Below are 13130 nucleotides of genomic sequence, written 5' to 3'. Positions count from 1 at the left end.
CCCTACACTAAAGCTATCCGCATTAAACAGAATCATCTGTTCTCCATTAATGACACTCACATACGCTAAGCTCCTACGAATAAAACGGTCCGAACTATCCAACTCTCCATTGCTTAATAGCAACCATGTATAATATTTCCCTTGGCAAATCAGTATCCACTGCGACGGGGCGGTAAATAATAAAGAAGTACGGTTGCACAGAGTTCACACGAATGTGCATATACAAATGTTGGTTAAAAATATTATTGCAAATTTTGGCTCTCACGTAAGTCTCAGGGGATGATTTCCACACTTGGTGCATTAGTACACTTCCACACCAGCGCATTCGTTATAGTTTTTGAATTAATTATTCACTCAGACATAACTACAGTTTATGCTAGGGAACAAGAATTAGGCGATTATTATACTGAAATCAGTTTTTCACGACACAGTTCAATCACTATTTATTGGCGTTGTTCTTTTCTTTCACACAATGAAATTAGCACTGGTGAAACGGTTTACAGTTTTACTTTAATAATAATTTGACTTCGAGCCCCCAATAGCAGTAATGTAGGCCCCTATAAACTAAAATTACCCAATCAGTTCGAACAGAACCACAAGTCCCACTGTCCTTTTTGTTCTAACAGTTTTGGCGTGAAATCACAGTTCGCCACATGTTCACTTACGACGATGTATGCCTCGTAAATAGTACTCACAGAAATAATCGTAGCACTTAAAAAGTTGCCTCTGAGCACTACGGGACTTAACATCTGAGGTCATCAGTCCCCTAGAACTTAGAACTACTTAAACATAACTAACCTAAGGACATCACACACATCCATGCCCGAGGCAGGATTCGAACCTGCGACCGTAGCAGTCGCGCGGTTCCGGACTGCAGCGCCCAAACCGCGTGGCCACCGTAGCACTTAAAAAAAACGGCTCTGAGCACTATGGGACTTAACATCAGTGGTCATCAGTCCCCTAGAACTTAGAACTACTTAAACCTAACTAACCTAAGGACATCACACACATCCATGCCCGAGGCAGGATTCGAACCTGCGACCGTAGCGGTCACGCGGTTCCAGACTGAAGCGCCTAGAACCGCACGGTCACATCGGCCGGCGTAGCACTTCCAGTTAATCAAATATATGCTTGCACACTTGCACTCTTAAACAATACTCTTTGTCGAAATAAATCGGCGCGAAAGAGAATTCTCAAACGACCTCACGGGCCACCCTCTAGTGGGGCTTGCTCGCCACCCACCCTCCAAAACGACTGAACAACGACTGCCCAACGACTGACCCCTGGCCAAGATGGCCGCTCGCTTATATATATGTTCGTGTTCGGACGTCAACCTCCCCCCTCCCCCCCCCCCACCACCACAAATTAAGTTTTAGTTTTTGCAAAATTTCGCCACTTAGCGCAAATTTGTTTGTTGACATCTGTACTGCAAAGTTTTAACATAGAATTGCATATAGCACCGTATCTAGCCGTAATCTATAGTGATCTACACCTTGCGCTGCTCAAAATCTTCATAACAATTAATTAATTATGGGCGATAAATGTCAATAATAATTTGCAAACAATGAAAACTATTGCAAATCAAGTGTATAGTATAACGTAACTAGTTTAAAATGAGTGTGGTGCCATCCAAAATATTATATAGTGCCGTTCCTTACGTCATGAATTTTCTATTGAATTTTATAAACAATTTTCCCTCAAACTTTGTTTATTGCTCTTTACGGGCTTAATTATTTATGAATCTTAACATATGACTGCGGCACTCGACCCGCTATGACGAAACGTTTTTAATGAGTGCTCGCTCATCCCTGTAAGTTGTTATTTACTATTTTTATTAATTTTCCAGTATTCGTGATATTAACCGATTTTGAGGTTACTATAACTTTTGCGTCTCGTGACTTGAAATAAAGATCGATCTTTCAGAAGGTGCATATTGCTGACCACAATCCACTGCCACATCATTCTTCACCGTAAGTTATATAGTTTTCGCGTAATGCGTGAAAAACCAAACAATGCCCCAAGCTGCAGGCCACGTCGCGACGGAGGCGTCCCATCGACCGTTGCAAATCACGCACCATGTAGCGCGCTCGCTCTCCACAAAGCAATCTTCGCATACTAGACCTATTGATCTAGTAACTGGGTTTCTACCGTCAAACCACTGAAGCCCAACCTTTCTTTCCCTTACTTGTTGGTATTTTATCCTGCTGATCGATGTTTACTGAAAACGTACGCAGTTTAGTTATTCTCACCCCCATGACAGTTTAATCTTGCGCCATTGTCTAAGTTGCAACTGCGCCCCCCCCCCCCCCCCCCAGTTGAAACAAAGTCCCATTGAGTTCCACTGTGGGTTGCAAAATATCAATATTTGCGCGACGTTTGTCGAGGAAGCCTAGCCCGATAACCACTGAATAATCTTAGCTTATGCATGGCAACACCTCCATGCATTCTTTGAACTTAGTTTTCTTGACTGAAAACTCCAGTACCGCCGTACGCAATGATTCCATCCCATTATTACCAACCCCACGTAACCTCAACCGTGATGGTTCCGGTCTACGTAACCTATACGGTGATGGCCCCAGTCTCCTCTTTCCCATGAGGTCTACACTCATAACGAACATACCTGCACCCACCTCCATCACAAGTCTCTGTCTGCTGACACCCACAAATCCCACTAAGCTACATTCCGTCTGTGCACTGGCTTGTGCCGTGTTACGGTCTATCAGAACTGCCTATCCCGTTTGCGTTTAACGGCTGATTCCCTTCCTGGTGCTTTCCACCCCTGCTAACTCTACACTCAAATGCCCTGTGGCCCACTAAGCCATATGCATAGCACTCTGATTGCCTACACTGCTTCATTACATGCCCCTGCCGATCACATCCATAACACTTTACTTCAGAATCGCTTTGGTCCACGCTCTGATTTGTGGCCATATTCAACTCTATAAATGTTGTGATCCTAAGAGCTGACTCTAAATCCTCTGGGTTCTGCATCCGTACCCTCCACGACGTATTATCGGGTATAACGCGCAAGAAAACATCCACCACTCCATGTTCTGCGTCTTGTAACAGTTCTGGGTCGGTAAATATGTATTTGCATGTAGCTTACGAATTATATCCAAGAACGCTTCCACAGAGCCGTTGTACTACATCGACAACGTACTTAATTTCTCGCACTGTTCTGTTTTTGCTACCGCTGGCCCAATCCAATGGCCGTCTCCTGGAACATATGTGCTTTACTCAGTGTCTCGTGGTAGACAACGCATATTAGTAACATACACGGTTACTTCATCTGACCACCCATGTGCTTTCGAAGCGTCCCTAGCATCTTTAACGAAAAGTGTCACGTCCTCCGTTGCTTTGCCCGAGAAGGGAGTAATCATTGCGACCACTGCCGGGTCATACGGAACAGATGGCACTCTCAGTCCAGACTTAGTCCTCCGTGACTCTGATTTCGACTGATCTTGACTTCTTCACAAGCCTCTAACTCATGATTAAGTTCGAAAATTTTGTTTCATGCTCTCAAACTGTTCGGTTGAAGCTTGCACTTGCCGAGTAAAAGCAGCAACTGCGACTGAGGCGGTGGCATACTTTTCCACCATTTTTAAATCAACTGTTCTTTCTTTAAAGACAAAACACAAACTCCTACTTCATCTTACAAAAAGAATGTAGTCGCAAATTTATTCCTCTGGCGAATAATCACTCACCTGCATTCAGTACAACTACTAGACTTACGACCAGTATGCCTACACCCAGAACAAACAGCTGCTACAGCTCTGGTACACGGCAACTCGTGCCCAGACAAACTGCAAAATGAATGCCTCACTGGCACTAAGTTACTACGCCCACCATTCCTCTAAACAAATATAATTCCTTGGGTACCTGTGGCTTCGCGAAATTAACTCTAGACATCGTGTACCCTAGCTTACACAACTAAATCTGACAACGAGAACAAATATCAGAAATAATATAAATAAAATTTAGACTCGCTGCACCACATTGTGCTGAGATGGTACCACCCTACCAATGTCAACTGCCACTGCATCACTCACCACTCACCAAAACCAACTCTCGCACCAAACTGTAGTGTTGGACGTGCTGGAAAGCGGAACGATCATTTCCTGACACCGAACTGTTATAACCCCCCGATGTGGGGGGTTTTAATACGTCAGAACGACTGAGTGGAATGGTTTGGGAGAGAGGGCTGGCTGACTTTGTAGCGAGCAGAGAAACAACGGCAAGTGTCCAAGTATGTCATTGACTGTTGCATCGATGGTGCCACGCTGTGTCCGTGCGTGGGTCAGAGTAAATGCAAATGCCGGAATCTGCTGCGTCGGCGTCCGGTTGCGCAGCCTTGCAGACGTAGTGCTTCTAATCACGCCACGGCTAACTGGCCACCGCGTGTGTTAGCTGCGCTGGTAGCCCGCAACATGGCTGGCTGCTCCCTCAAGCGCAACTCGTGGACCCATCCAGAGCGCCGAATGGGAACAGCCGTCCACCGTTGTTGTAGTGAGACTTAGCAGCTCCGACCGCCCTCCCAAGGCAGCTCGTTTAATGTCGGCAGGCAGTTCTACACCCCCGGCTTCGCCCCTGTTAGCAGAAGTCCGCCGGACGATGTCACCCAGAGAGCATAGACCAGCAGTCCTCGCGCTCCTCGCGCCGGTGCAGCTCCAAGATTCAGCCCGCCCCACCGAGGCTATAGCGCGTCCGTGCAGCGGAGGTTGGAGGTAGTTTCATCATGCCGGTTGGCCGCCGATATCCATCACGAGACGATCGACATGATTGGCCTGCAGCTTAAAGAATCGTCACTCTCTCCGGCTCTAGACGCGGACAGAATGGCGGCACGATTGCCTCGTTTGAGCCTCCGAGTTCGTTTATTTGTACGTCTTTTCCTTACTCCTGTGACATAGTTCCTCTGGAGGGGACAAGTGGGATGCCCTTTAGTAATTACGTCAGCTTTCCTCGGCCCACTTCGCACCCTACGTGGTCACGAGACACTGTTGTAACTGCGACCTAAGGGCTCTTCACAACATGTCAGTGCCCTGTGCTGCCCCGGTTACTTTACAGTTGTATACAGTGCCCTCCAGGTCGTGCCTTCTCGACTGCGAGCAGTGTCGTAAACCTGCCTCGCAGAATCGTTTGCAAAATATCAACATTGCCCACACCCGCCTTCTGATGTGGCAATCGGTCCCTTAACTACAGCCCCCTAGTCATAGCTGGCGCGATATTTAAAATTCCCCATACCCATTACAGTAGTTACTCGTGGCGCAGTATATAATTACAGATCTCGAAAATTTGCACCAAAATAAATACCACACAAGCAACTAGAGAAGTAATGGGACAGATTACACCAACCTCAAATATTTAATCTGATGCTGAGCACTTTAACTCCCTTGAAAATAGGGAAATTGTCAAGTACTTTTTTTTATAGAAACACGGAAAAAAGAAACTTATTTTTGAAGCTAAACAGAAACATGCGAGGAAACACATTAAAAGACACAAAACAGATCATATTAACGATAAAATAAAATAACATGAAAACGAGTGTAGCACAGTTTCTGGAGTATCTTTACAGCAATGCAGAACTAACACATTTTTCAAATTATAGAGAAATAGTGTTGCAGGACATAAGTTACGCCTAGAGGCGTGGCAGGCGGCGAAAGACTTCCCTAGGGATCGAACGCAACACCTGCCCCGTTAGTCCGACAGACAGGTTCCAGGTGTTGTCTGTGGCTGAAACTGTCCCTTGGCCAGATGCAGTTGCTTGTCCTGTTTTGGAGGAAACCTTTTAGCCTACAAGATCCGGGCAATCACAGGGTGTGGGATTATTGGTAGCTGGGAGCTTCAATGTCCCTTAGGGACGTGGCTGCCAGGGAGGAGAAGGAAGCCAATGTGCAATCCGTGTACATACCATGTGAAGTCACTGCAGACGTGGAACGGGTCCTTCCGAATGCCATGAAGAGCGCAGGGTGCAACCAACTTCAGGTGGTGGCTCACTTCGGTACCAATGATGTGTGTCGCTTTGGATCGGAAGAGATTCTTGCTGGTTTCGAGCGGCAATCAGAAGTCGTTAAAGCTTCCAGTCTTGCTTGCGAGATGAAAGCAGAGCTCAGAGCAGCATAGTCGACAGGACATATTGCGGACCTCTGGTAAAGAGGGTCTAAATCAGGGGCTCAGACGGTTCTGCGACCGGGTAGGCTGCAGATTCCTCGAGTTGTGCTCTAGTTTGGTAGGGTTTCGGGTTCTGCTGAATGGGCGAGGAGTCCACTATACAAAGGGGTTGGTTACACAAGTAACAGGGTTTGTGGCGTGGACTGGGCGATTTCTTACGTTAGAGGGTCCCGGAGAAACAGAAAACGGGCTTCAGTCTGGAAGGATGCAGGTCGGAAACAGTAAGAACGGAGATAGAGGAACCATCGGTATAACAGTTGTAAACTGTCATAGCTGTGCTGGGAAAGTACCAGAGGTCCAAGTGCTAATAGAAAGCACTGATGCTCAAATAGTTATAGGCATTGACAGCCGGCTAAAGCCGGAGATAAGTTCAGCCGAAATTTTTGTGAAGAACCTAACGGTGTTCAGAAGGGATTGGCTAAACAAACTTGGCGGTAACGTGTTTGTTACTGTTAGAAAAAGTGTCTATTGTAACGAAATCGAAGTAGATACTTCCTGTGAGTAAGTACGGCTAGAGCTCATTCTTGGCAACCGGAACAAATTAATAAATGGATCCTTTTACCGACCTTCCAACTCAGATCGTACAATTGCTGAAAGGTTTAAAGAAAACTCGAGTATAATTTCAAAGAGGTACCGACGCATACAATTATAGTTGGTGGTGACTTCATTTTACCTTCAAATTTGTGGCAAAAATACATGTTTACAACCGGAGGTACGAATAAAACATCATCCGAAACTGTGCTATACCTATTCTCTGACAATTATTTCGAGCAGCTAGTTCCTGAACCCACTCGAATAGTAAAGGTTGCGAAAACGCACTTGACACCTTAGCAGCAATTGAGAGATTTGTAACAAATAAATTAACAAACGACGCGGCTGACCCTCCCCCCCCCCCCCCCCCCCCGTTGGTGTGCAAAACGGGTCAGAACACCGTTGCAGAAACAACGAAAATAGCATGACAAATTTCAACGAACGCAAAATCTACAAGATTGGCGATCTTTTACAGAAGCTCTAAGTTTAGCGTGGACTTCAATGCTAGATGCGTATAATTTTCCACAACGAAACTTCGTCTCGAAAACTGGCAGATAATCCAAAGAGATTCTGGTCGTATGTGAAGCATGGTAGCGGCAAGACAAATCAATACCTTGTCTGCGAGATAGCAATGGAAATACTACAGGTGATACTACTGCTAAAGCAGAGTTACTAAACACAGCCTTCCGAAGTTGCTTCACCAAAGGAGACGAAGTAAATATTCCAGAATTCAAATCAAGACCGGCTGCCAACATAAGAAACTTAGAAGTAAATATCCTTGGAGTAGTGAATCAACTTAAATGACGTAATAAAAGTAAGTTTTTCGGTCCAGACTGTATACCAGTTAGCTTTCTGATGCAATAGCTCCATACTTAATAATCATATACAGCCGCTCGCCCGACGAAAGACCCGTACCAAAAGACTGGAAAGCTGCGCAGGTCACATCAGTATTCCAAAGGTAGTAGGAGTAATCCACTAAATTACACGCCCATATCATTAACGTCGTTATGCAGCAGGATTTTGGAACATAAATTGTGTTCGACCATTAGAAATTACTTCAAAGAGAACTGTCTATTGACACACAGTCAACACGGATTTATAAAACATAGTTCTTGTGAAACGTAACTAGCTCTTTACCTACAGCAACTGTTGAGTTTTACTGAAAAGGGATTTCAAATTGATTCCGTATTTCTAGATTTCCGAAGGCTTTTGACACTATACCTCACAAGCGGTTTATTGTCAAATTGAGTACTTACGGAATATCGTCTCAGTTATGTGACCGGGCTCGTGATTTCTTGTCAGAGAGGCCACAGTTCGCAGTAACTGACAGGAAGTCATCGAGTAAAACAGAAGTGATTTATGGCATTCCCCAAGGTAGTATTATAGGCCCTCTGGTGTTCCTTATCTATATAAAGGATTAAGGAGGCAACCTGAGCAGCTGTGTTATGTTGATTGCAGATGATAATGTCGTTTATCTTCTAGTAAGGTCATCATAAAATCAAAAGTAACTGCGGAACGGTTTAGAAAAGATATCTGTAAGGTTAGAAACTCGCAAATGATCTTAAATAATGAAAAGTATAAGGTCATCTACATGAGTGCTAAAAGTAATACTTTGGAAATATAAAGGCCGTTCGGCTAGGGCCTCCCGTCGCATAGACCGTTCGCCTGGTGCAAGTCTTTCGAGTTGACGCCACTTCGGCGATTTTCGTGTCGATAGTAATCCGTTAAAATGTGGTTGCACGATAAATCAGTCAAATCCAAAGGCTGTCAATTCAACTAAATACCTCTGAATTACAATTACGAACAACTTCAACAGGAAAGAACACATAGAAAATGTCGTGGGGAAGGTGAACCAAAGACTGCGTTTTACTGGCGTGGAGGAACACTTAGAACATGCAATAGATTTGCTAAAGACACTGCCGCGCTGGGTAGCCGCGCGGTCCAGAACGCCTTGCTACGGATCGCGTGGGTCCCCCCGTCAGAGGTTCGAGTCCCCCCTCGGGGATGGGTGTGTGTGTTGTACTTAACGTAAGTTAAAGTTCGATTAAGTAGTCTGTAAGTCTATGGACCGATGAACTCAGCAGTTTAGTCCCATAGGAACGGACCACCACCACCACCACCACCACCACCACCAGTAAACACACTGTCTACACTACGCTTGTTCATCCTCTTTGAGAATACTGCTGCGCAATGAGAAATCCTTACCAGACAGGATTAACGGAGTATGTCGAGAAAGTTCAAAGAATGTCTGCACATTTTGTATTATCAAGAAATAGGGGAAAGAGTGTCACTGGATTTGAGGTGTACATCATTAAAACAAACGCGTTTTCCGTTGCGGAGGAACCTTCTCACGAAATTTCAGTCACTAACTTTCTCTTGGGAATGCGAAAATATTTTGTTGATTCCTGCCTACACAGCGACAAACAATCATCGTCATAAAATAAGGGAAATCAGAGCTCACACGGAAAGATAAAGTCTACAAAACCATAGAATACATTGAACTAACTACAAAAGCTGGAGACAAGAAGAATCGCATGCCAGTGAAGAGTGTTGCAGCCCACGCTCTCGTCGATGGACCTTATGTATTTTTTGGATGTTCTCTTAACTTCAGCCTGGATATTAACGATACATTCTCACATGGAAACGGGTGGTTCACTGTTGCCATAGTGAGAGGAGGCAGCTGTTCGAGTTTGGAATAAAAGAGAATTATTGTGAAGTTGGTTCAATAAACTCTGTGCCACGCACTTAAGCCTGATTTGCAGAGTATCCATGTAGATGTGGATGTAGATTAGATAATAGAGCACCACTGAAGGACAAGAAAACGCCAGCATAAACGGTGATGACAATGGTCTATTATCTAACAAAGAAAATAAGTCAGAAACCTCTTAGCATCCCATTAATAAGTGCTATTATGCTTCCTGTTCGTATCGAATCCGTCTGCCGTTATACCATTTTCTGATGCAGTGATATTATACCATATTTATCTGATCAATTACCTTAACCTTGTTTACATTTGACTTCACTGACATCTGTTACATATAGATTTAGTATGTACATTTTCTTTCCAAGATTTCCTATCTTTCCTTTCTACACACGGGAGAATTCCGGACGCAATACATCATAATCTAACAGATTCCGAGGTACTGGATTGTTAGGCATACCCGGTAGTAGATATAGAGTCAGACCATAATCTTATGAGAAACGTCGGGAAAAATCGGCGTGGAAAAGTGGGCTGCTGAAGCAGTGATGAGCGATGAGATTGGTATGAAGGCTATAGATTCTGCGATAATTATTGAGACAGGAGACGGTTCAGTTTAAAAGGAATGAAAATCTCTGAAATGGGCAATGGCACAAGTTGGATCTATACCGGACAAGGGACACTAAATGTCTACAGACAAGGAAAGCTCTCATGGTGAAAGAAACGTAACGTAAATTCTCAAAGACATGAACTGGTAATCGCTTGAAGAAAGTTGCGAAGTGTCCAGCGAAGCCTATATCAAGATTTTAAATTAACTGAGGCATCTGGGAATAATCTACAGCCCATTACATCTCACTCCCATAGGAATTACTAAGACAGTATTAGACTAATTAAAGCGCAAACAGAGGCAGTTACGCAGTTATTCTTCCAGCACCCCGTATGTAGAAGGAGGGAAAGAAACTCTTAAGGTGTGTAGCAATGGGAAAAACTCTCTACCATGGAGTTCTCAGTGGTTTGTAGAGTACGGATGTACACTACTGACCATTAAAATTGTTACACAAAGAAGAAATGTAGATGATAAACGGGTATTCATTGGACAAATACAGTATACTAGAACTGACATGTGATTACATTTTCACGCAATTTGGGTGCATAGATCCTGAGAAATCAGTAACCAGAATAACCACCTCTGGCCGTAATAAAGGCCTTGATACGCCTGGGCATTGAGTCAAACAGAGCTTGGATGGCATGTACAGGTACAGCTGCCCATGCAGCTTCAACACGATACCACAGTTCTTCAAGAGTAGTGACTGGCGTATTGTGACGAGCCAGTTGCTCGGCCATCATTGATCAGGCGTTTTCAGTTGGTGAGAGATCAGGAGAATGTGCTGGGCAGGGCAGCAGTCGAACATTTTCTGTATCCAGAAAGGCCCCTACAGGACCTGCAACATGCGGTCGTGCATTATCCTGCTGAAATGTAGGGTTTCACTAGGGATCGAATGAAGGGTAGAGCCATGGTCGTAATACATCCGAAATGTAACGTCCACTGTTCAAAGTGCCGTCAGTGCGAACAAGAGGTGAGCGAGACGTGTAACCAACGGCAGCCCATACCATCACGCCGGGTGATACGCCAGTATGGCGATGACGAATACACGCTTCCAATGTTCGTTCACAGCAATGTCGCCAAACACGGATGCGACCATCATGATGCTGTAAACAGAACCAGCAATGTCGCTATTCGATAAACCGCAATCACGATAGGCTTCATCCGAAAAAATGACGTTTTGCCATTCGTGCACCCAGGTTCGTCGTTGAGTACACCATCGCAGGCGCTCCTGATGCAGCGTCAAGGGTAACCGCAGCCATAGTCTCCGAGCTGATAGTCCATGCTGCTGCAAACGTCGTCGAACTGTTCGTACAGATGATTGTTGTCTTGCAAACGTCCCCATCTGTTGACTCAGGGATCGAGACGTGGCTGCACGATCCGTTACAGCCATGCGGATAAGATACCTGTCATCTCGACTGCTAGTTATACGAGGCCGTTGGGATCCAGCACGGGGTTCCGTATTACCCTCCTGAACCCACCGATTCCATATTCTGCTAACAGTCATTGGATCTAGATCAACGAGAGCAGCAATGTCGCGATACGATAAACCGCAATACCGATAGGCTACAATCCGACCTCTATCAAAGTCGGAAACGTGATGGTACGCATTTCTCCTCCTTACACGAGGCATCACAACAACGTTTCACCAGGCAACGCCGGTCAACTGCTGTTTGTGTATGATAAATCGGTTGGAAACTTTCCTCATGTCAGCACGTTATGGGTGTCACCACCGGCGCCAACCTTGTGTGAATGCTCTGAAAAGCTAATCATCTGCATATGACAGCATCTTCTTCCTGTCGGTTAAATTTCGCGTCTGTAGCACGTCATCTTCGTGATGTAGCAATGTTAATGGCCAATAGTGTAGAATATATTGGCAGACAACTTGAATATAGCAGGTTAACAACCTGAACAAACAAGATTCTAGAACAGATGGACGCCAGTGAAATTTTATAGTGGTTTTGAGGATCAGTTCTGTTATCTTTCTTGTAGACTGGGCTCACCGTTTTGTTCGAGGAGTTCGAGGGGTTAACTCAGCCGCAACGAAGACGACTTACTTGAATTCACACCTCAAAGACAAGATCGAACTCTACCGCTGGTGTCCCTCTTCCCAGCTGAGCGGAGCCGCAGACCTCTGCCGCTTGGAGCCACCTGTTGCCGGCTGCTGGCCCGCAAAGTGGTGGCCGGCGCCTAACGGCATTACCGGGACTACCCCGGACAGAGAGGGGAGGGGGGGGGGGAGTCGAGGGGAGGCGGCTCTGCATTTTCATCGTGGACCTCAACCGAGAGCTCTCCTGGGAACGACAAAAAAGAAAGCCCGCGCATGTGCCCGCGTATTTGCATGATCACGTGCCACGGTTGCTGCTTTCGGGAATGCCGCGCTGCTTTCTCAGTGGTGTTGCTGTAGTACATTACATTGGGCTGTATCTAGAATCTTAATCTCTTACTTCAGGCCCTGTTACCTCCTTTTTTTCAGTGAAAATTAGCTAGGCCTCCCGTCGAGTAAACCGTTCGGCGGGTGCAAGTCTTTCGATTTGACGCCACTTCGGCGACCTGCGCATCGATGGGGATGAAATGATGATGAGTAGGACAACACAACAACCACTCCCTGAGCGGAAAAAAATCTCCCATCCAGCCCGGAATCGAACCCGGGCCCTTAGGATTGCCATTCTGTTGAGCTGAGCACTTTTTTTAAAATTCTTTGTTCATCTCATTTTGTTTTATTTTGTTCGTTGTGCATATTCGAGGCGGACGTCTCATGACACCCGTTCAGGTTGTTCGTTGATTCGTTCGCTGAGTACCCTCTGACCGAACACGCTGAGCTACCGTGCCAGCTAACCACTCAGCTACCGGCTGAGACTTATTTTGCAGTTTTCTCGAGAGACTATCTTATCACCATTATTTTTGGTTGCTGTTACAGTCTTCAGTCCAGAGATCAGTTTGATGCAGTTCGCCATACATGTATTTCTGGCGCAAGTATCTTCATGTGCGCCTAACTACTGAGACCTACATCCGTCTGAACCTGGCAACTGTTGTCAAACCTGTTCTCCCTTACTTAAACTACACTTCCATGTCTGTTGTCATCGCTGTCATAATGACACAGTCATCGGTAAATCTAATTTTTTTTCA

Source organism: Schistocerca cancellata, chromosome 1 (assembly GCF_023864275.1).
Source record: "Schistocerca cancellata isolate TAMUIC-IGC-003103 chromosome 1, iqSchCanc2.1, whole genome shotgun sequence".
Lineage (NCBI taxonomy): Eukaryota > Metazoa > Arthropoda > Insecta > Orthoptera > Acrididae > Schistocerca > Schistocerca cancellata.
This window is presented reverse-complemented; position numbering follows the sequence as displayed.